At 46.1% G+C, this 21869-nt stretch overlaps 7 non-coding genes across 7 annotated transcripts; 2 read left to right on the top strand and 5 right to left on the bottom strand.

Moving 5' to 3' along the window:
- Window positions 1-2070: 2070 nt before the first annotated feature.
- Window positions 2071-2153, top strand: trnal-uaa (transfer RNA leucine (anticodon UAA)). Its single transcript has one exon. It is a non-coding gene; the product is annotated as a tRNA-Leu (tRNA).
- A 2663-nt stretch (window positions 2154-4816) lies between these two features.
- Window positions 4817-4899, top strand: trnal-uaa (transfer RNA leucine (anticodon UAA)). Its single transcript has one exon. It is a non-coding gene; the product is annotated as a tRNA-Leu (tRNA).
- A 4102-nt stretch (window positions 4900-9001) lies between these two features.
- trnal-uaa (transfer RNA leucine (anticodon UAA)) lies at window positions 9002-9084 on the bottom strand. The gene has a single exon. It is a non-coding gene; the product is annotated as a tRNA-Leu (tRNA).
- A 2663-nt stretch (window positions 9085-11747) lies between these two features.
- trnal-uaa (transfer RNA leucine (anticodon UAA)) lies at window positions 11748-11830 on the bottom strand. The gene has a single exon. It is a non-coding gene; the product is annotated as a tRNA-Leu (tRNA).
- A 2663-nt stretch (window positions 11831-14493) lies between these two features.
- Window positions 14494-14576, bottom strand: trnal-uaa (transfer RNA leucine (anticodon UAA)). The gene has a single exon. It is a non-coding gene; the product is annotated as a tRNA-Leu (tRNA).
- A 2663-nt stretch (window positions 14577-17239) lies between these two features.
- trnal-uaa (transfer RNA leucine (anticodon UAA)) lies at window positions 17240-17322 on the bottom strand. The gene has a single exon. It is a non-coding gene; the product is annotated as a tRNA-Leu (tRNA).
- A 2663-nt stretch (window positions 17323-19985) lies between these two features.
- On the bottom strand, window positions 19986-20068 carry trnal-uaa (transfer RNA leucine (anticodon UAA)). The gene has a single exon. It is a non-coding gene; the product is annotated as a tRNA-Leu (tRNA).
- Window positions 20069-21869: the final 1801 nt, after the last annotated feature.

Raw genomic sequence — 21869 nt, 5'->3', positions numbered from 1 at the left:
ACATTTAGCATTCATGCTCGCTGTGTCTGGAAATACATTTGGTTTGCCAGTTTTGTTTGTGTTCCGTGTTAAATGCTTTCCGTTTTGCGATTCTCTCAATAAATTACGAGTTAACAGGGTTTCTGAGGTAACTTCCAGCTGCAAAAATCCTGAACTGAGAATCTGGGAAAATTTCCCAGAGTATGGTCAGTCGGAGCAAAAGTAAGGAAGTCGTTCGTTTCTGCAGCGATTCACAATGCTACCGTTCCCGTGAGCAGTCGAACAGGCTATATGATTGTGCCGCAGACTGCGACGGCAAGCTCCGCTAAAGAGTGATCCTTTAATGCCGGTTTAAGCAACACAACGTTATTAGGGCACACCGCGTGGAAACAGATACTTCGGTGTATCTCGTCCATGCTCAGCACATAGCCAAAATTAAACAAGTCCCATTAAACAACGAGCGATTGGAAACAGAAAGGTGAAAAGTAGAATGGCTTCAACTTTCAGTGCTTGAACAAATCTGCTCTCGTAGTGAAATGTAATGCAACTCCATTTAATTACTGTGCAAAGCATTGTCAAGTTTTTCTCCAACCTGGTTCTGATCATATGCCATTCTGTTTGAGAGTGTAGTTCCCGCCTTCTGATCCTTCCATGAAAAGCAGCACCGCATTTGCATTCCTTGCGCAGGTTTGCCCGGTTCAAAGACAGGGAAGAAGCTGATGCTCTGGTATCACAGCGCACCACGGATTCCTGAACTAGTCTGTCTGTCAAATGTACCCCCAAAGTCGTCTCTGAAAGACCTCATTTGGAAGCTGTCTGTCGTTATTCAACGTACGAGAGTTGGCACCAGAGGTCCTGAATCATGTTTTGGAGCAGTTCGCACGGAAGTGGCTCATTCAATCAGCAACAGCAATGAAAGAAATTACACTCTCAGAGGAACCTCTGGACCTATGCTTTCACAGCGTCGCTAGTATTAAGGTGCGCCCCGAGATCTAAGCCACGTTGGAAGTGAGACGGAGGAATCGACAGAGAGGCTACAGAATGACATCGCATCCATTTGGATTTCTTTAAATCACTGACGAGCAGGAAAATATAAACGGGGAGGGCGAGTGGGGAAGTGAGGCAGTAGCAGCTCTGGTGAAATTCCTTCTTTGTGATTCGCTCAGCAACCAGAGACGTGAAGGTGACTCAGGCGTGAGAGCTCTTCACATCGAGAACAAAAAGCACTCAAGGGCAGTTAGCACCTCTTCCGGAGAGTGGGGTGGGGTGAGCTAATTCCCTTTTGACTTCTCTGACTATGTTCAGAAACTGCCTTTTAGATTGAGGTGAACAGAGACTGCATTTCTTAAAAGCACCATGGAATTTATCAAACTTTATTGTGTTGCTTCCTTTCGATTCCCACACAGGTTTCCAACTCAGTTGGTATCCATGTGGCTCATATCCAGGTGTGAACATCTCTGCAGCGAATTGCACGGTTAAGGCAAAAAGGCAAGGAAAGTGGCATCTCGAATTGGCTCCGAGGTCAGAGCATCCTCGCAATGTGATCTGTCGTTCTCGGATTGTAATGCTACCTCCGGTTTTAGGGTGGAGAACATTCTTTGGGACTCTTATTCTGCAAGACAGACACAGTGACTGAAACTATGCTGCACGTTATGATTTGGAACACGGGCTGCTCAGCTTTGTGCATTTTCCCTGTAGTCCGGTGTGTTTCATGTTCCGTGTAAACGTGAAAGTTGTCCTGTTTCGAGCAATGGGTGAAATCATTTATCAATGCAAGAATCGAAATTGCAGTCATGTCAAGCAGCTCATGGTAATTTGACCAAATCATAACCGATCGTGTGTTCTCACGCACTCACAGATGCATTTGGAGCTGAAAAGAGTCTGAGAAGATCGACTCAGCTTACCATTGATTTTTGTCTGGATTGATGGGTATCATTATCTGCTGCGAAATTGTCATTGTAGCCGGGCACATCCCAGCAGCTGTGCGAGTCGGAGAGGGATCATGGAACCCTTTTAACGTGACTTTGCATCTGTTGTTTTGCAGGAGCACAATTGGAAGTGCAAGAAAATGGGCAGCGCTAGTGGCTGGCTGGTAGTGTGGCCGAGCGGTCTAAGGCGCTGGATTTAAACTCCAGTCTCTGACAGAGGCGTGGGTTCGAATCCCACAGCTGCCATTTCTGCTGACCTTCTCCAATCGCGCAGCTGGTTGAAATGCTGTTTCGACCCCTGCTGCGTTTCTGTTTAAAACAGAAGCGAAATGGGTTTGCTTCCCGGGCAATTAATTGTGGTGTGTGAAAGTGCCGAATTTAGCGAAGCGTCTGTGCTGTCATGATCGTGTTCGCCTCCCGCAGCTCTTCTGTTGCTTTACGTTCCAGGCGAGTTGAATTTTAATGGAACCGAATGGAGACTGTTATTTCATCGCTGTTGTGAAACAAAGTACTACGGTGACTCGACTCGTCGTTATTTGGTTTTCTGGCCAATGAAAAAATCGTTCCAATGAATTTCGATGTCATATGTTATTGAATTTCTCCCATTTCCTTCATCTCCGTCCTGGAGACATCGGAAGGGAAAGGTAATCTAGCCGAGACTGTGATTGGTGAAATTCACTTTTTATGGCCCATTCTTATTATGTTCTTTCTTTCTCTCTTTTCAGCATTGTCCGGGAAGTGGTGGTGCACTCAGGCTCCTGTATGTTTGAAAGAGTAGTTTGGAATTGCCCTGTTGTTAGTTGTGAGATTACATTATGGCTCATGCCCCGGACTGTCTCACATTTAGCATTCATGCTCGCTGTGTCTGGAAATACATTTGGTTTGCCAGTTTTGTTTGTGTTCCGTGTTAAATGCTTTCCGTTTTGCGATTCTCTCAATAAATTACGAGTTAACAGGGTTTCTGAGGTAACTTCCAGCTGCAAAAATCCTGAACTGAGAATCTGGGAAAATTTCCCAGAGTATGGTCAGTCGGAGCAAAAGTAAGGAAGTCGTTCGTTTCTGCAGCGATTCACAATGCTACCGTTCCCGTGAGCAGTCGAACAGGCTATATGATTGTGCCGCAGACTGCGATGGCAAGCTCCGCTAAAGAGTGATCCTTTAATGCCGGTTTAAGCAACACAACGTTATTAGGGCACACCGCGTGGAAACAGATACTTCGGTGTATCTCGTCCATGCTCAGCACATAGCCAAAATTAAACAAGTCCCATTAAACAACGAGCGATTGGAAACAGAAAGGTGAAAAGTAGAATGGCTTCAACTTTCAGTGCTTGAACAAATCTGCTCTCGTAGTGAAATGTAATGCAACTCCATTTAATTACTGTGCAAAGCATTGTCAAGTTTTTCTCCAACCTGGTTCTGATCATATGCCATTCTGTTTGAGAGTGTAGTTCCCGCCTTCTGATCCTTCCATGAAAAGCAGCACCGCATTTGCATTCCTTGCGCAGGTTTGCCCGGTTCAAAGACAGGGAAGAAGCTGATGCTCTGGTATCACAGCGCACCACGGATTCCTGAACTAGTCTGTCTGTCAAATGTACCCCCAAAGTCGTCTCTGAAAGACCTCATTTGGAAGCTGTCTGTCGTTATTCAACGTACGAGAGTTGGCACCAGAGGTCCTGAATCATGTTTTGGAGCAGTTCGCACGGAAGTGGCTCATTCAATCAGCAACAGCAATGAAAGAAATTACACTCTCAGAGGAACCTCTGGACCTATGCTTTCACAGCGTCGCTAGTATTAAGGTGCGCCCCGAGATCTAAGCCACGTTGGAAGTGAGACGGAGGAATCGACAGAGAGGCTACAGAATGACATCGCATCCATTTGGATTTCTTTAAATCACTGACGAGCAGGAAAATATAAACGGGGAGGGCGAGTGGGGAAGTGAGGCAGTAGCAGCTCTGGTGAAATTCCTTCTTTGTGATTCGCTCAGCAACCAGAGACGTGAAGGTGACTCAGGCGTGAGAGCTCTTCACATCGAGAACAAAAAGCACTCAAGGGCAGTTAGCACCTCTTCCGGAGAGTGGGGTGGGGTGAGCTAATTCCCTTTTGACTTCTCTGACTATGTTCAGAAACTGCCTTTTAGATTGAGGTGAACAGAGACTGCATTTCTTAAAAGCACCATGGAATTTATCAAACTTTATTGTGTTGCTTCCTTTCGATTCCCACACAGGTTTCCAACTCAGTTGGTATCCATGTGGCTCATATCCAGGTGTGAACATCTCTGCAGCGAATTGCACGGTTAAGGCAAAAAGGCAAGGAAAGTGGCATCTCGAATTGGCTCCGAGGTCAGAGCATCCTCGCAATGTGATCTGTCGTTCTCGGATTGTAATGCTACCTCCGGTTTTAGGGTGGAGAACATTCTTTGGGACTCTTATTCTGCAAGACAGACACAGTGACTGAAACTATGCTGCACGTTATGATTTGGAACACGGGCTGCTCAGCTTTGTGCATTTTCCCTGTAGTCCGGTGTGTTTCATGTTCCGTGTAAACGTGAAAGTTGTCCTGTTTCGAGCAATGGGTGAAATCATTTATCAATGCAAGAATCGAAATTGCAGTCATGTCAAGCAGCTCATGGTAATTTGACCAAATCATAACCGATCGTGTGTTCTCACGCACTCACAGATGCATTTGGAGCTGAAAAGAGTCTGAGAAGATCGACTCAGCTTACCATTGATTTTTGTCTGGATTGATGGGTATCATTATCTGCTGCGAAATTGTCATTGTAGCCGGGCACATCCCAGCAGCTGTGCGAGTCGGAGAGGGATCATGGAACCCTTTTAACGTGACTTTGCATCTGTTGTTTTGCAGGAGCACAATTGGAAGTGCAAGAAAATGGGCAGCGCTAGTGGCTGGCTGGTAGTGTGGCCGAGCGGTCTAAGGCGCTGGATTTAAACTCCAGCCTCTGACAGAGGCGTGGGTTCGAATCCCACAGCTGCCATTTCTGCTGACCTTCTCCAATCGCGCAGCTGGTTGAAATGCTGTTTCGACCCCTGCTGCGTTTCTGTTTAAAACAGAAGCGAAATGGGTTTGCTTCCCGGGCAATTAATCGTGGTGTGTGAAAGTGCCGAATTTAGCGAAGCGTCTGTGCTGTCATGATCGTGTTCGCCTCCCGCAGCTCTTCTGTTGCTTTACGTTCCAGGCGAGTTGAATTTTAATGGAACCGAATGGAGACTGTTATTTCATCGCTGTTGTGAAACAAAGTACTACGGTGACTCGACTCGTCGTTATTTGGTTTTCTGGCCAATGAAAAAATCGTTCCAATGAATTTCGATGTCATATGTTATTGAATTTCTCCCATTTCCTTCATCTCCGTCCTGGAGACATCGGAAGGGAAAGGTAATCTAGCCGAGACTGTGATTGGTGAAATTCACTTTTTATGGCCCATTCTTATTATGTTCTTTCTTTCTCTCTTTTCAGCATTGTCCGGGAAGTGGTGGTGCACTCAGGCTCCTGTATGTTTGAAAGAGTAGTTTGGAATTGCCCTGTTGTTAGTTGTGAGATTACATTATGGCTCATGCCCCGGACTGTCTCACATTTAGCATTCATGCTCGCTGTGTCTGGAAATACATTTGGTTTGACAGTTTTGTTTGTGTTCCGTGTTAAATGCTTTCCGTTTTGCGATTCTCTCAATAAATTACGAGTTAACAGGGTTTCTGAGGTAACTTCCAGCTGCAAAAATCCTGAACTGAGAATCTGGGAAAATTTCCCAGAGTATGGTCAGTCGGAGCAAAAGTAAGGAAGTCGTTCGTTTCTGCAGCGATTCACAATGCTACCGTTCCCGTGAGCAGTCGAACAGGCTATATGATTGTGCCGCAGACTGCGACGGCAAGCTCCGCTAAAGAGTGATCCTTTAATGCCGGTTTAAGCAACACAACGTTATTAGGGCACACCGCGTGGAAACAGATACTTCGGTGTATCTCGTCCATGCTCAGCACATAGCCAAAATTAAACAAGTCCCATTAAACAACGAGCGATTGGAAACAGAAAGGTGAAAAGTAGAATGGCTTCAACTTTCAGTGCTTGAACAAATCTGCTCTCGTAGTGAAATGTAATGCAACTCCATTTAATTACTGTGCAAAGCATTGTCAAGTTTTTCTCCAACCTGGTTCTGATCATATGCCATTCTGTTTGAGAGTGTAGTTCCCGCCTTCTGATCCTTCCATGAAAAGCAGCACCGCATTTGCATTCCTTGCGCAGGTTTGCCCGGTTCAAAGACAGGGAAGAAGCTGATGCTCTGGTATCACAGCGCACCACGGATTCCTGAACTAGTCTGTCTGTCAAATGTACCCCCAAAGTCGTCTCTGAAAGACCTCATTTGGAAGCTGTCTGTCGTTATTCAACGTACGAGAGTTGGCACCAGAGGTCCTGAATCATGTTTTGGAGCAGTTCGCACGGAAGTGGCTCATTCAATCAGCAACAGCAATGAAAGAAATTACACTCTCAGAGGAACCTCTGGACCTATGCTTTCACAGCGTCGCTAGTATTAAGGTGCGCCCCGAGATCTAAGCCACGTTGGAAGTGAGACGGAGGAATCGACAGAGAGGCTACAGAATGACATCGCATCCATTTGGATTTCTTTAAATCACTGACGAGCAGGAAAATGTAAACGGGGAGGGCGAGTGGGGAAGTGAGGCAGTAGCAGCTCTGGTGAAATTCCTTCTTTGTGATTCGCTCAGCAACCAGAGACGTGAAGGTGACTCAGGCGTGAGAGCTCTTCACATCGAGAACAAAAAGCACTCAAGGGCAGTTAGCACCTCTTCCGGAGAGTGGGGTGGGGTGAGCTAATTCCCTTTTGACTTCTCTGACTATGTTCAGAAACTGCTTTTTAGATTGAGGTGAACAGAGACTGCATTTCTTAAAAGCACCATGGAATTTATCAAACTTTATTGTGTCGCTTCCTTTCGATTCCCACACAGGTTTCCAACTCAGTTGGTATCCATGTGGCTCATATCCAGGTGTGAACATCTCTGCAGCGAATTGCACGGTTAAGGCAAAAAGGCAAGGAAAGTGGCATCTCGAATTGGCTCCGAGGTCAGAGCATCCTCGCAATGTGATCTGTCGTTCTCGGATTGTAATGCTACCTCCGGTTTTAGGGTGGAGAACATTCTTTGGGACTCTTATTCTGCAAGACAGACACAGTGACTGAAACTATGCTGCACGTTATGATTTGGAACACGGGCTGCTCAGCTTTGTGCATTTTCCCTGTAGTCCGGTGTGTTTCATGTTCCGTGTAAACGTGAAAGTTGTCCTGTTTCGAGCAATGGGTGAAATCACGCCTGAGTCACCTTCACGTCTCTGGTTGCTGAGCGAATCACAAAGAAGGAATTTCACCAGAGCTGCTACTGCCTCACTTCCCCACTCGCCCTCCCCGTTTATATTTTCCTGCTCGTCAGTGATTTAAAGAAATCCAAATGGATGCGATGTCATTCTGTAGCCTCTCTGTCGATTCCTCCGTCTCACTTCCAACGTGGCTTAGATCTCGGGGCGCACCTTAATACTAGCGACGCTGTGAAAGCATAGGTCCAGAGGTTCCTCTGAGAGTGTAATTTCTTTCATTGCTGTTGCTGATTGAATGAGCCACTTCCGTGCGAACTGCTCCAAAACATGATTCAGGACCTCTGGTGCCAACTCTCGTACGTTGAATAACGACAGACAGCTTCCAAATGAGGTCTTTCAGAGACGACTTTGGGGGTACATTTGACAGACAGACTAGTTCAGGAATCCGTGGTGCGCTGTGATACCAGAGCATCAGCTTCTTCCCTGTCTTTGAACCGGGCAAACCTGCGCAAGGAATGCAAATGCGGTGCTGCTTTTCATGGAAGGATCAGAAGGCGGGAACTACACTCTCAAACAGAATGGCATATGATCAGAACCAGGTTGGAGAAAAACTTGACAATGCTTTGCACAGTAATTAAATGGAGTTGCATTACATTTCACTACGAGAGCAGATTTGTTCAAGCACTGAAAGTTGAAGCCATTCTACTTTTCACCTTTCTGTTTCCAATCGCTCGTTGTTTAATGGGACTTGTTTAATTTTGGCTATGTGCTGAGCATGGACGAGATACACCGAAGTATCTGTTTCCACGCGGTGTGCCCTAATAACGTTGTGTTGCTTAAACCGGCATTAAAGGATCACTCTTTAGCGGAGCTTGCCGTCGCAGTCTGCGGCACAATCATATAGCCTGTTCGACTGCTCACGGGAACGGTAGCATTGTGAATCGCTGCAGAAACGAACGACTTCCTTACTTTTGCTCCGACTGACCATACTCTGGGAAATTTTCCCAGATTCTCAGTTCAGGATTTTTGCAGCTGGAAGTTACCTCAGAAACCCTGTTAACTCGTAATTTATTGAGAGAATCGCAAAACGGAAAGCATTTAACACGGAACACAAACAAAACTGGCAAACCAAATGTATTTCCAGACACAGCGAGCATGAATGCTAAATGTGAGACAGTCCGGGGCATGAGCCATAATGTAATCTCACAACTAACAACAGGGCAATTCCAAACTACTCTTTCAAACATACAGGAGCCTGAGTGCACCACCACTTCCCGGACAATGCTGAAAAGAGAGAAAGAAAGAACATAATAAGAATGGGCCATAAAAAGTGAATTTCACCAATCACAGTCTCGGCTAGATTACCTTTCCCTTCCGATGTCTCCAGGACGGAGATGAAGGAAATGGGAGAAATTCAATAACATATGACATCGAAATTCATTGGAACGATTTTTTCATTGGCCAGAAAACCAAATAACGACGAGTCGAGTCACCGTAGTACTTTGTTTCACAACAGCGATGAAATAACAGTCTCCATTCGATTCCATTAAAATTCAACTCGCCTGGAACGTAAAGCAACAGAAGAGCTGCGGGAGGCGAACACGATCATGACAGCACAGACGCTTCGCCAAATTCGGCACTTTCACACACCACAATTAATTGCCCGGGAAGCAAACCCATTTCGCTTCTGTTTTAAACAGAAACGCAGCAGGGGTCGAAACAGCATTTCAACCAGCTGCGCGATTGGAGAAGGTCAGCAGAAATGGCAGCGGTGGGATTCGAACCCACGCCTCTGTCAGAGACTGGAGCTTAAATCCAGCGCCTTAGACCGCTCGGCCACACTACCAGCCAGCCACTAGCGCTGCCCATTTTCTTGCACTTCCAATTGTGCTCCTGCAAAACAACAGATGCAAAGTCACGTTAAAAGGGTTCCATGATCCCTCTCCGACTCGCACAGCTGCTGGGATGTGCCCGGCTACAATGACAATTTCGCAGCAGATAATGATACCCATCAATCCAGACAAAAATCAATGGTAAGCTGAGTCGATCTTCTCAGACTCTTTTCAGCTCCAAATGCATCTGTGAGTGCGTGAGAACACACGATCGGTTATGATTTGGTCAAATTACCATGAGCTGCTTGACATGACTGCAATTTCGATTCTTGCATTGATAAATGATTTCACCCATTGCTCGAAACAGGACAACTTTCACGTTTACACGGAACATGAAACACACCGGACTACAGGGAAAATGCACAAAGCTGAGCAGCCCGTGTTCCAAATCATAACGTGCAGCATAGTTTCAGTCACTGTGTCTGTCTTGCAGAATAAGAGTCCCAAAGAATGTTCTCCACCCTAAAACCGGAGGTAGCATTACAATCCGAGAACGACAGATCACATTGCGAGGATGCTCTGACCTCGGAGCCAATTCGAGATGCCACTTTCCTTGCCTTTTTGCCTTAACCGTGCAATTCGCTGCAGAGATGTTCACACCTGGATATGAGCCACATGGATACCAACTGAGTTGGAAACCTGTGTGGGAATCGAAAGGAAGCGACACAATAAAGTTTGATAAATTCCATGGTGCTTTTAAGAAATGCAGTCTCTGTTCACCTCAATCTAAAAAGCAGTTTCTGAACATAGTCAGAGAAGTCAAAAGGGAATTAGCTCACCCCACCCCACTCTCCGGAAGAGGTGCTAACTGCCCTTGAGTGCTTTTTGTTCTCGATGTGAAGAGCTCTCACGCCTGAGTCACCTTCACGTCTCTGGTTGCTGAGCGAATCACAAAGAAGGAATTTCACCAGAGCTGCTACTGCCTCACTTCCCCACTCGCCCTCCCCGTTTACATTTTCCTGCTCGTCAGTGATTTAAAGAAATCCAAATGGATGCGATGTCATTCTGTAGCCTCTCTGTCGATTCCTCCGTCTCACTTCCAACGTGGCTTAGATCTCGGGGCGCACCTTAATACTAGCGACGCTGTGAAAGCATAGGTCCAGAGGTTCCTCTGAGAGTGTAATTTCTTTCATTGCTGTTGCTGATTGAATGAGCCACTTCCGTGCGAACTGCTCCAAAACATGATTCAGGACCTCTGGTGCCAACTCTCGTACGTTGAATAACGACAGACAGCTTCCAAATGAGGTCTTTCAGAGACGACTTTGGGGGTACATTTGACAGACAGACTAGTTCAGGAATCCGTGGTGCGCTGTGATACCAGAGCATCAGCTTCTTCCCTGTCTTTGAACCGGGCAAACCTGCGCAAGGAATGCAAATGCGGTGCTGCTTTTCATGGAAGGATCAGAAGGCGGGAACTACACTCTCAAACAGAATGGCATATGATCAGAACCAGGTTGGAGAAAAACTTGACAATGCTTTGCACAGTAATTAAATGGAGTTGCATTACATTTCACTACGAGAGCAGATTTGTTCAAGCACTGAAAGTTGAAGCCATTCTACTTTTCACCTTTCTGTTTCCAATCGCTCGTTGTTTAATGGGACTTGTTTAATTTTGGCTATGTGCTGAGCATGGACGAGATACACCGAAGTATCTGTTTCCACGCGGTGTGCCCTAATAACGTTGTGTTGCTTACACCGGCATTAAAGGATCACTCTTTAGCGGAGCTTGCCGTCGCAGTCTGCGGCACAATCATATAGCCTGTTCGACTGCTCACGGGAACGGTAGCATTGTGAATCGCTGCAGAAACGAACGACTTCCTTACTTTTGCTCCGACTGACCATACTCTGGGAAATTTTCCCAGATTCTCAGTTCAGGATTTTTGCAGCTGGAAGTTACCTCAGAAACCCTGTTCAGTCGTAATTTATTGAGAGAATCGCAAAACGGAAAGCATTTAACACGGAACACAAACAAAACTGGCAAACCAAATGTATTTCCAGACACAGCGAGCATGAATGCTAAATGTGAGACAGTCCGGGGCATGAGCCATAATGTAATCTCACAACTAACAACAGGGCAATTCCAAACTACTCTTTCAAACATACAGGAGCCTGAGTGCACCACCACTTCCCGGACAATGCTGAAAAGAGAGAAAGAAAGAACATAATAAGAATGGGCCATAAAAAGTGAATTTCACCAATCACAGTCTCGGCTAGATTACCTTTCCCTTCCGATGTCTCCAGGACGGAGATGAAGGAAATGGGAGAAATTCAATAACATATGACATCGAAATTCATTGGAACGATTTTTTCATTGGCCAGAAAACCAAATAACGACGAGTCGAGTCACCGTAGTACTTTGTTTCACAACAGCGATGAAATAACAGTCTCCATTCGGTTCCATTAAAATTCAACTCGCCTGGAACGTAAAGCAACAGAAGAGCTGCGGGAGGCGAACACGATCATGACAGCACAGACGCTTCGCTAAATTCGGCACTTTCACACACCACAATTAATTGCCCGGGAAGCAAACCCATTTCGCTTCTGTTTTAAACAGAAACGCAGCAGGGGTCGAAACAGCATTTCAACCAGCTGCGCGATTGGAGAAGGTCAGCAGAAATGGCAGCTGTGGGATTCGAACCCACGCCTCTGTCAGAGACTGGAGTTTAAATCCAGCGCCTTAGACCGCTCGGCCACACTACCAGCCAGCCACTAGCGCTGCCCATTTTCTTGCACTTCCAATTGTGCTCCTGCAAAACAACAGATGCAAAGTCACGTTAAAAGGGTTCCATGATCCCTCTCCGACTCGCACAGCTGCTGGGATGTGCCCGGCTACAATGACAATTTCGCAGCAGATAATGATACCCATCAATCCAGACAAAAATCAATGGTAAGCTGAGTCGATCTTCTCAGACTCTTTTCAGCTCCAAATGCATCTGTGAGTGCGTGAGAACACACGATCGGTTATGATTTGGTCAAATTACCATGAGCTGCTTGACATGACTGCAATTTCGATTCTTGCATTGATAAATGATTTCACCCATTGCTCGAAACAGGACAACTTTCACGTTTACACGGAACATGAAACACACCGGACTACAGGGAAAATGCACAAAGCTGAGCAGCCCGTGTTCCAAATCATAACGTGCAGCATAGTTTCAGTCACTGTGTCTGTCTTGCAGAATAAGAGTCCCAAAGAATGTTCTCCACCCTAAAACCGGAGGTAGCATTACAATCCGAGAACGACAGATCACATTGCGAGGATGCTCTGACCTCGGAGCCAATTCGAGATGCCACTTTCCTTGCCTTTTTGCCTTAACCGTGCAATTCGCTGCAGAGATGTTCACACCTGGATATGAGCCACATGGATACCAACTGAGTTGGAAACCTGTGTGGGAATCGAAAGGAAGCGACACAATAAAGTTTGATAAATTCCATGGTGCTTTTAAGAAATGCAGTCTCTGTTCACCTCAATCTAAAAAGCAGTTTCTGAACATAGTCAGAGAAGTCAAAAGGGAATTAGCTCACCCCACCCCACTCTCCGGAAGAGGTGCTAACTGCCCTTGAGTGCTTTTTGTTCTCGATGTGAAGAGCTCTCACGCCTGAGTCACCTTCACGTCTCTGGTTGCTGAGCGAATCACAAAGAAGGAATTTCACCAGAGCTGCTACTGCCTCACTTCCCCACTCGCCCTCCCCGTTTATATTTTCCTGCTCGTCAGTGATTTAAAGAAATCCAAATGGATGCGATGTCATTCTGTAGCCTCTCTGTCGATTCCTCCGTCTCACTTCCAACGTGGCTTAGATCTCGGGGCGCACCTTAATACTAGCGACGCTGTGAAAGCATAGGTCCAGAGGTTCCTCTGAGAGTGTAATTTCTTTCATTGCTGTTGCTGATTGAATGAGCCACTTCCGTGCGAACTGCTCCAAAACATGATTCAGGACCTCTGGTGCCAACTCTCGTACGTTGAATAACGACAGACAGCTTCCAAATGAGGTCTTTCAGAGACGACTTTGGGGGTACATTTGACAGACAGACTAGTTCAGGAATCCGTGGTGCGCTGTGATACCAGAGCATCAGCTTCTTCCCTGTCTTTGAACCGGGCAAACCTGCGCAAGGAATGCAAATGCGGTGCTGCTTTTCATGGAAGGATCAGAAGGCGGGAACTACACTCTCAAACAGAATGGCATATGATCAGAACCAGGTTGGAGAAAAACTTGACAATGCTTTGCACAGTAATTAAATGGAGTTGCATTACATTTCACTACGAGAGCAGATTTGTTCAAGCACTGAAAGTTGAAGCCATTCTACTTTTCACCTTTCTGTTTCCAATCGCTCGTTGTTTAATGGGACTTGTTTAATTTTGGCTATGTGCTGAGCATGGACGAGATACACCGAAGTATCTGTTTCCACGCGGTGTGCCCTAATAACGTTGTGTTGCTTAAACCGGCATTAAAGGATCACTCTTTAGCGGAGCTTGCCATCGCAGTCTGCGGCACAATCATATAGCCTGTTCGACTGCTCACGGGAACGGTAGCATTGTGAATCGCTGCAGAAACGAACGACTTCCTTACTTTTGCTCCGACTGACCATACTCTGGGAAATTTTCCCAGATTCTCAGTTCAGGATTTTTGCAGCTGGAAGTTACCTCAGAAACCCTGTTAACTCGTAATTTATTGAGAGAATCGCAAAACGGAAAGCATTTAACACGGAACACAAACAAAACTGGCAAACCAAATGTATTTCCAGACACAGCGAGCATGAATGCTAAATGTGAGACAGTCCGGGGCATGAGCCATAAAGTAATCTCACAACTAACAACAGGGCAATTCCAAACTACTCTTTCAAACATACAGGAGCCTGAGTGCACCACCACTTCCCGGACAATGCTGAAAAGAGAGAAAGAAAGAACATAATAAGAATGGGCCATAAAAAGTGAATTTCACCAATCACAGTCTCGGCTAGATTACCTTTCCCTTCCGATGTCTCCAGGACGGAGATGAAGGAAATGGGAGAAATTCAATAACATATGACATCGAAATTCATTGGAACGATTTTTTCATTGGCCAGAAAACCAAATAACGACGAGTCGAGTCACCGTAGTACTTTGTTTCACAACAGCGATGAAATAACAGTCTCCATTCGGTTCCATTAAAATTCAACTCGCCTGGAACGTAAAGCAACAGAAGAGCTGCGGGAGGCGAACACGATCATGACAGCACAGACGCTTCGCCAAATTCGGCACTTTCACACACCACAATTAATTGCCCGGGAAGCAAACCCATTTCGCTTCTGTTTTAAACAGAAACGCAGCAGGGGTCGAAACAGCATTTCAACCAGCTGCGCGGTGGGAGAAGGTCAGCAGAAATGGCAGCGGTGGGATTCGAACCCACGCCTCTGTCAGAGACTGGAGCTTAAATCCAGCGCCTTAGACCGCTCGGCCACACTACCAGCCAGCCACTAGCGCTGCCCATTTTCTTGCACTTCCAATTGTGCTCCTGCAAAACAACAGATGCAAAGTCACGTTAAAAGGGTTCCATGATCCCTCTCCGACTCGCACAGCTGCTGGGATGTGCCCGGTTACAATGACAATTTCGCAGCAGATAATGATACCCATCAATCCAGACAAAAATCAATGGTAAGCTGAGTCGATCTTCTCAGACTCTTTTCAGCTCCAAATGCATCTGTGAGTGCGTGAGAACACACGATCGGTTATGATTTGGTCAAATTACCATGAGCTGCTTGACATGACTGCAATTTCGATTCTTGCATTGATAAATGATTTCACCCATTGCTCGAAACAGGACAACTTTCACGTTTACACGGAACATGAAACACACCGGACTACAGGGAAAATGCACAAAGCTGAGCAGCCCGTGTTCCAAATCATAACGTGCAGCATAGTTTCAGTCACTGTGTCTGTCTTGCAGAATAAGAGTCCCAAAGAATGTTCTCCACCCTAAAACCGGAGGTAGCATTACAATCCGAGAACGACAGATCACATTGCGAGGATGCTCTGACCTCGGAGCCAATTCGAGATGCCACTTTCCTTGCCTTTTTGCCTTAACCGTGCAATTCGCTGCAGAGATGTTCACACCTGGATATGAGCCACATGGATACCAACTGAGTTGGAAACCTGTGTGGGAATCGAAAGGAAGCGACACAATAAAGTTTGATAAATTCCATGGTGCTTTTAAGAAATGCAGTCTCTGTTCACCTCAATCTAAAAGGCAGTTTCTGAACATAGTCAGAGAAGTCAAAAGGGAATTAGCTCACCCCACCCCACTCTCCGGAAGAGGTGCTAACTGCCCTTGAGTGCTTTTTGTTCTCGATGTGAAGAGCTCTCACGCCTGAGTCACCTTCACGTCTCTGGTTGCTGAGCGAATCACAAAGAAGGAATTTCACCAGAGCTGCTACTGCCTCACTTCCCCACTCGCCCTCCCCGTTTACATTTTCCTGCTCGTCAGTGATTTAAAGAAATCCAAATGGATGCGATGTCATTCTGTAGCCTCTCTGTCGATTCCTCCGTCTCACTTCCAACGTGGCTTAGATCTCGGGGCGCACCTTAATACTAGCGACGCTGTGAAAGCATAGGTCCAGAGGTTCCTCTGAGAGTGTAATTTCTTTCATTGCTGTTGCTGATTGAATGAGCCACTTCCGTGCGAACTGCTCCAAAACATGATTCAGGACCTCTGGTGCCAACTCTCGTACGTTGAATAACGACAGACAGCTTCCAAATGAGGTCTTTCAGAGACGACTTTGGGGGTACATTTGACAGACAGACTAGTTCAGGAATCCGTGGTGCGCTGTGATACCAGAGCATCAGCTTCTTCCCTGTCTTTGAACCGGGCAAACCTGCGCAAGGAATGCAAATGCGGTGCTGCTTTTCATGGAAGGATCAGAAGGCGGGAACTACACTCTCAAACAGAATGGCATATGATCAGAACCAGGTTGGAGAAAAACTTGACAATGCTTTGCACAGTAATTAAATGGAGTTGCATTACATTTCACTACGAGAGCAGATTTGTTCAAGCACTGAAAGTTGAAGCCATTCTACTTTTCACCTTTCTGTTTCCAATCGCTCGTTGTTTAATGGGACTTGTTTAATTTTGGCTATGTGCTGAGCATGGACGAGATACACCGAAGTATCTGTTTCCACGCGGTGTGCCCTAATAACGTTGTGTTGCTTACACCGGCATTAAAGGATCACTCTTTAGCGGAGCTTGCCGTCGCAGTCTGCGGCACAATCATATAGCCTGTTCGACTGCTCACGGGAACGGTAGCATTGTGAATCGCTGCAGAAACGAACGACTTCCTTACTTTTGCTCCGACTGACCATACTCTGGGAAATTTTCCCAGATTCTCAGTTCAGGATTTTTGCAGCTGGAAGTTACCTCAGAAACCCTGTTAACTCGTAATTTATTGAGAGAATCGCAAAACGGAAAGCATTTAACACGGAACACAAACAAAACTGGCAAACCAAATGTATTTCCAGACACAGCGAGCATGAATGCTAAATGTGAGACAGTCCGGGGCATGAGCCATAAAGTAATCTCACAACTAACAACAGGGCAATTCCAAACTACTCTTTCAAACATACAGGAGCCTGAGTGCACCACCACTTCCCGGACAATGCTGAAAAGAGAGAAAGAAAGAACATAATAAGAATGGGCCATAAAAAGTGAATTTCACCAATCACAGTCTCGGCTAGATTACCTTTCCCTTCCGATGTCTCCAGGACGGAGATGAAGGAAATGGGAGAAATTCAATAACATATGACATCGAAATTCATTGGAACGATTTTTTCATTGGCCAGAAAACCAAATAACGACGAGTCGAGTCACCGTAGTACTTTGTTTCACAACAGCGATGAAATAACAGTCTCCATTCGGTTCCATTAAAATTCAACTCGCCTGGAACGTAAAGCAACAGAAGAGCTGCGGGAGGCGAACACGATCATGACAGCACAGACGCTTCGCCAAATTCGGCACTTTCACACACCACAATTAATTGCCCGGGAAGCAAACCCATTTCGCTTCTGTTTTAAACAGAAACGCAGCAGGGGTCGAAACAGCATTTCAACCAGCTGCGCGGTGGGAGAAGGTCAGCAGAAATGGCAGCGGTGGGATTCGAACCCACGCCTCTGTCAGAGACTGGAGCTTAAATCCAGCGCCTTAGACCGCTCGGCCACACTACCAGCCAGCCACTAGCGCTGCCCATTTTCTTGCACTTCCAATTGTGCTCCTGCAAAACAACAGATGCAAAGTCACGTTAAAAGGGTTCCATGATCCCTCTCCGACTCGCACAGCTGCTGGGATGTGCCCGGCTACAATGTCAATTTCGCAGCAGATAATGATACCCATCAATCCAGACAAAAATCAATGGTAAGCTGAGTCGAACTTCTCAGACTCTTTTCAGCTCCAAATGCATCTGTGAGTGCGTGAGAACACACGATCGGTTATGATTTGGTCAAATTACCATGAGCTGCTTGACATGACTGCAATTTCGATTCTTGCATTGATAAATGATTTCACCCATTGCTCGAAACAGGACAACTTTCACGTTTACACGGAACATGAAACACACCGGACTACAGGGAAAATGCACAAAGCTGAGCAGCCCGTGTTCCAAATCATAACGTGCAGCATAGTTTCAGTCACTGTGTCTGTCTTGCAGAATAAGAGTCCCAAAGAATGTTCTCCACCCTAAAACCGGAGGTAGCATTACAATCCGAGAACGACAGATCACATTGCGAGGATGCTCTGACCTCGGAGCCAATTCGAGATGCCACTTTCCTTGCCTTTTTGCCTTAACCGTGCAATTCGCTGCAGAGATGTTCACACCTGGATATGAGCCACATGGATACCAACTGAGTTGGAAACCTGTGTGGGAATCGAAAGGAAGCGACACAATAAAGTTTGATAAATTCCATGGTGCTTTTAAGAAATGCAGTCTCTGTTCACCTCAATCTAAAAGGCAGTTTCTGAACATAGTCAGAGAAGTCAAAAGGGAATTAGCTCACCCCACCCCACTCTCCGGAAGAGGTGCTAACTGCCCTTGAGTGCTTTTTGTTCTCGATGTGAAGAGCTCTCACGCCTGAGTCACCTTCACGTCTCTGGTTGCTGAGCGAATCACAAAGAAGGAATTTCACCAGAGCTGCTACTGCCTCACTTCCCCACTCGCCCTCCCCGTTTACATTTTCCTGCTCGTCAGTGATTTAAAGAAATCCAAATGGATGCGATGTCATTCTGTAGCCTCTCTGTCGATTCCTCCGTCTCACTTCCAACGTGGCTTAGATCTCGGGGCGCACCTTAATACTAGCGACGCTGTGAAAGCATAGGTCCAGAGGTTCCTCTGAGAGTGTAATTTCTTTCATTGCTGTTGCTGATTGAATGAGCCACTTCCGTGCGAACTGCTCCAAAACATGATTCAGGACCTCTGGTGCCAACTCTCGTACGTTGAATAACGACAGACAGCTTCCAAATGAGGTCTTTCAGAGACGACTTTGGGGGTACATTTGACAGACAGACTAGTTCAGGAATCCGTGGTGCGCTGTGATACCAGAGCATCAGCTTCTTCCCTGTCTTTGAACCGGGCAAACCTGCGCAAGGAATGCAAATGCGGTGCTGCTTTTCATGGAAGGATCAGAAGGCGGGAACTACACTCTCAAACAGAATGGCATATGATCAGAACCAGGTTGGAGAAAAACTTGACAATGCTTTGCACAGTAATTAAATGGAGTTGCATTACATTTCACTACGAGAGCAGATTTGTTCAAGCACTGAAAGTTGAAGCCATTCTACTTTTCACCTTTCTGTTTCCAATCGCTCGTTGTTTAATGGGACTTGTTTAATTTTGGCTATGTGCTGAGCATGGACGAGATACACCGAAGTATCTGTTTCCACGCGGTGTGCCCTAATAACGTTGTGTTGCTTACACCGGCATTAAAGGATCACTCTTTAGCGGAGCTTGCCGTCGCAGTCTGCGGCACAATCATATAGCCTGTTCGACTGCTCACGGGAACGGTTGCATTGTGAATCGCTGCAGAAACGAACGACTTCCTTACTTTTGCTCCGACTGACCATACTCTGGGAAATTTTCCCAGATTCTCAGTTCAGGATTTTTGCAGCTGGAAGTTACCTCAGAAACCCTGTTAACTCGTAATTTATTGAGAGAATCGCAAAACGGAAAGCATTTAACACGGAACACAAACAAAACTGGCAAACCAAATGTATTTCCAGACACAGCGAGCATGAATGCTAAATGTGAGACAGTCCGGGGCATGAGCCATAAAGTAATCTCACAACTAACAACAGGGCAATTCCAAACTACTCTTTCAAACATACAGGAGCCTGAGTGCACCACCACTTCCCGGACAATGCTGAAAAGAGAGAAAGAAAGAACATAATAAGAATGGGCCATAAAAAGTGAATTTCACCAATCACAGTCTCGGCTAGATTACCTTTCCCTTCCGATGTCTCCAGGACGGAGATGAAGGAAATGGGAGAAATTCAATAACATATGACATCGAAATTCATTGGAACGATTTTTTCATTGGCCAGAAAACCAAATAACGACGAGTCGAGTCACCGTAGTACTTTGTTTCACAACAGCGATGAAATAACAGTCTCCATTCGATTCCATTAAAATTCAACTCGCCTGGAACGTAAAGCAACAGAAGAGCTGCGGGAGGCGAACACGATCATGACAGCACATACGCTTCGCTAAATTCGGCACTTTCACACACCACAATTAATTGCCCGGGAAGCAAACCCATTTCGCTTCTGTTTTAAACAGAAACGCAGCAGGGGTCGAAACAGCATTTCAACCAGCTGCGCGATTGGAGAAGGTCAGCAGAAATGGCAGCGGTGGGATTCGAACCCACGCCTCTGTCAGAGACTGGAGCTTAAATCCAGCGCCTTAGACCGCTCGGCCACACTACCAGCCAACCACTAGCGCTGCCCATTTTCTTGCACTTCCAATTGTGCTCCTGCAAAACAACAGATGCAAAGTCACGTTAAAAGGGTTCCATGATCCCTCTCCGACTCGCACCGCTGCTGGGATGTGCCCGGCTACAATGACAATTTCGCAGCAGATAATGATACCCATCAATCCAGACAAAAATCAATGGAAAGCTGAGTCGATCTTCTCAGACTCTTTTCAGCTCCAAATGCATCTGTGAGTGCGTGAGAACACACGATCGGTTATGATTTGGTCAAATTACCATGAGCTGCTTGACATGACTGCAATTTCGATTCTTGCATTGATAAATGATTTCACCCATTGCTCGAAACAGGACAACTTTCACGTTTACACGGAACATGAAACACACCGGACTACAGGGAAAATGCACAAAGCTGAGCAGCCCGTGTTCCAAATCATAACGTGCAGCATAGTTTCAGTCACTGTGTCTGTCTTGCAGAATAAGAGTCCCAAAGAATGTTCTCCACCCTAAAACCGGAGGTAGCATTACAATCCGAGAACGACAGATCACATTGCGAGGATGCTCTGACCTCGGAGCCAATTCGAGATGCCACTTTCCTTGCCTTTTTGCCTTAACCGTGCAATTCGCTGCAGAGATGTTCACACCTGGATATGAGCCACATGGATACCAACTGAGTTGGAAACCTGTGTGGGAATCGAAAGGAAGCGACACAATAAAGTTTGATAAATTCCATGGTGCTTTTAAGAAATGCAGTCTCTGTTCACCTCAATCTAAAAGGCAGTTTCTGAACATAGTCAGAGAAGTCAAAAGGGAATTAGCTCACCCCACCCCACTCTCCGGAAGAGGTGCTAACTGCCCTTGAGTGCTTTTTGTTCTCGATGTGAAGAGCTCTCACGCCTGAGTCACCTTCACGTCTCTGGTTGCTGAGCGAATCACAAAGAAGGAATTTCACCAGAGCTGCTACTGCCTCACTTCCCCACTCGCCCTCCCCGTTTACATTTTCCTGCTCGTCAGTGATTTAAAGAAATCCAAATGGATGCGATGTCATTCTGTAGCCTCTCTGTCGATTCCTCCGTCTCACTTCCAACGTGGCTTAGATCTCGGGGCGCACCTTAATACTAGCGACGCTGTGAAAGCATAGGTCCAGAGGTTCCTCTGAGAGTGTAATTTCTTTCATTGCTGTTGCTGATTGAATGAGCCACTTCCGTGCGAACTGCTCCAAAACATGATTCAGGACCTCTGGTGCCAACTCTCGTACGTTGAATAACGACAGACAGCTTCCAAATGAGGTCTTTCAGAGACGACTTTGGGGGTACATTTGACAGACAGACTAGTTCAGGAATCCGTGGTGCGCTGTGATACCAGAGCATCAGCTTCTTCCCTGTCTTTGAACCGGGCAAACCTGCGCAAGGAATGCAAATGCGGTGCTGCTTTTCATGGAAGGATCAGAAGGCGGGAACTACACTCTCAAACAGAATGGCATATGATCAGAACCAGGTTGGAGAAAAACTTGACAATGCTTTGCACAGTAATTAAATGGAGTTGCATTACATTTCACTACGAGAGCAGATTTGTTCAAGCACTGAAAGTTGAAGCCATTCTACTTTTCACCTTTCTGTTTCCAATCGCTCGTTGTTTAATGGGACTTGTTTAATTTTGGCTATGTGCTGAGCATGGACGAGATACACCGAAGTATCTGTTTCCACGCGGTGTGCCCTAATAACGTTGTGTTGCTTACACCGGCATTAAAGGATCACTCTTTAGCGGAGCTTGCCGTCGCAGTCTGCGGCACAATCATA

The sequence above is a fragment of the Chiloscyllium punctatum genome, chromosome 41 (assembly GCF_047496795.1).
Source record: "Chiloscyllium punctatum isolate Juve2018m chromosome 41, sChiPun1.3, whole genome shotgun sequence".
NCBI classification, from domain to species: Eukaryota; Metazoa; Chordata; class Chondrichthyes; order Orectolobiformes; family Hemiscylliidae; genus Chiloscyllium; species Chiloscyllium punctatum.
The sequence above is the reverse complement of the archived record's forward strand: the minus strand, read 5'-3'. Positions and strand labels throughout refer to the sequence as shown.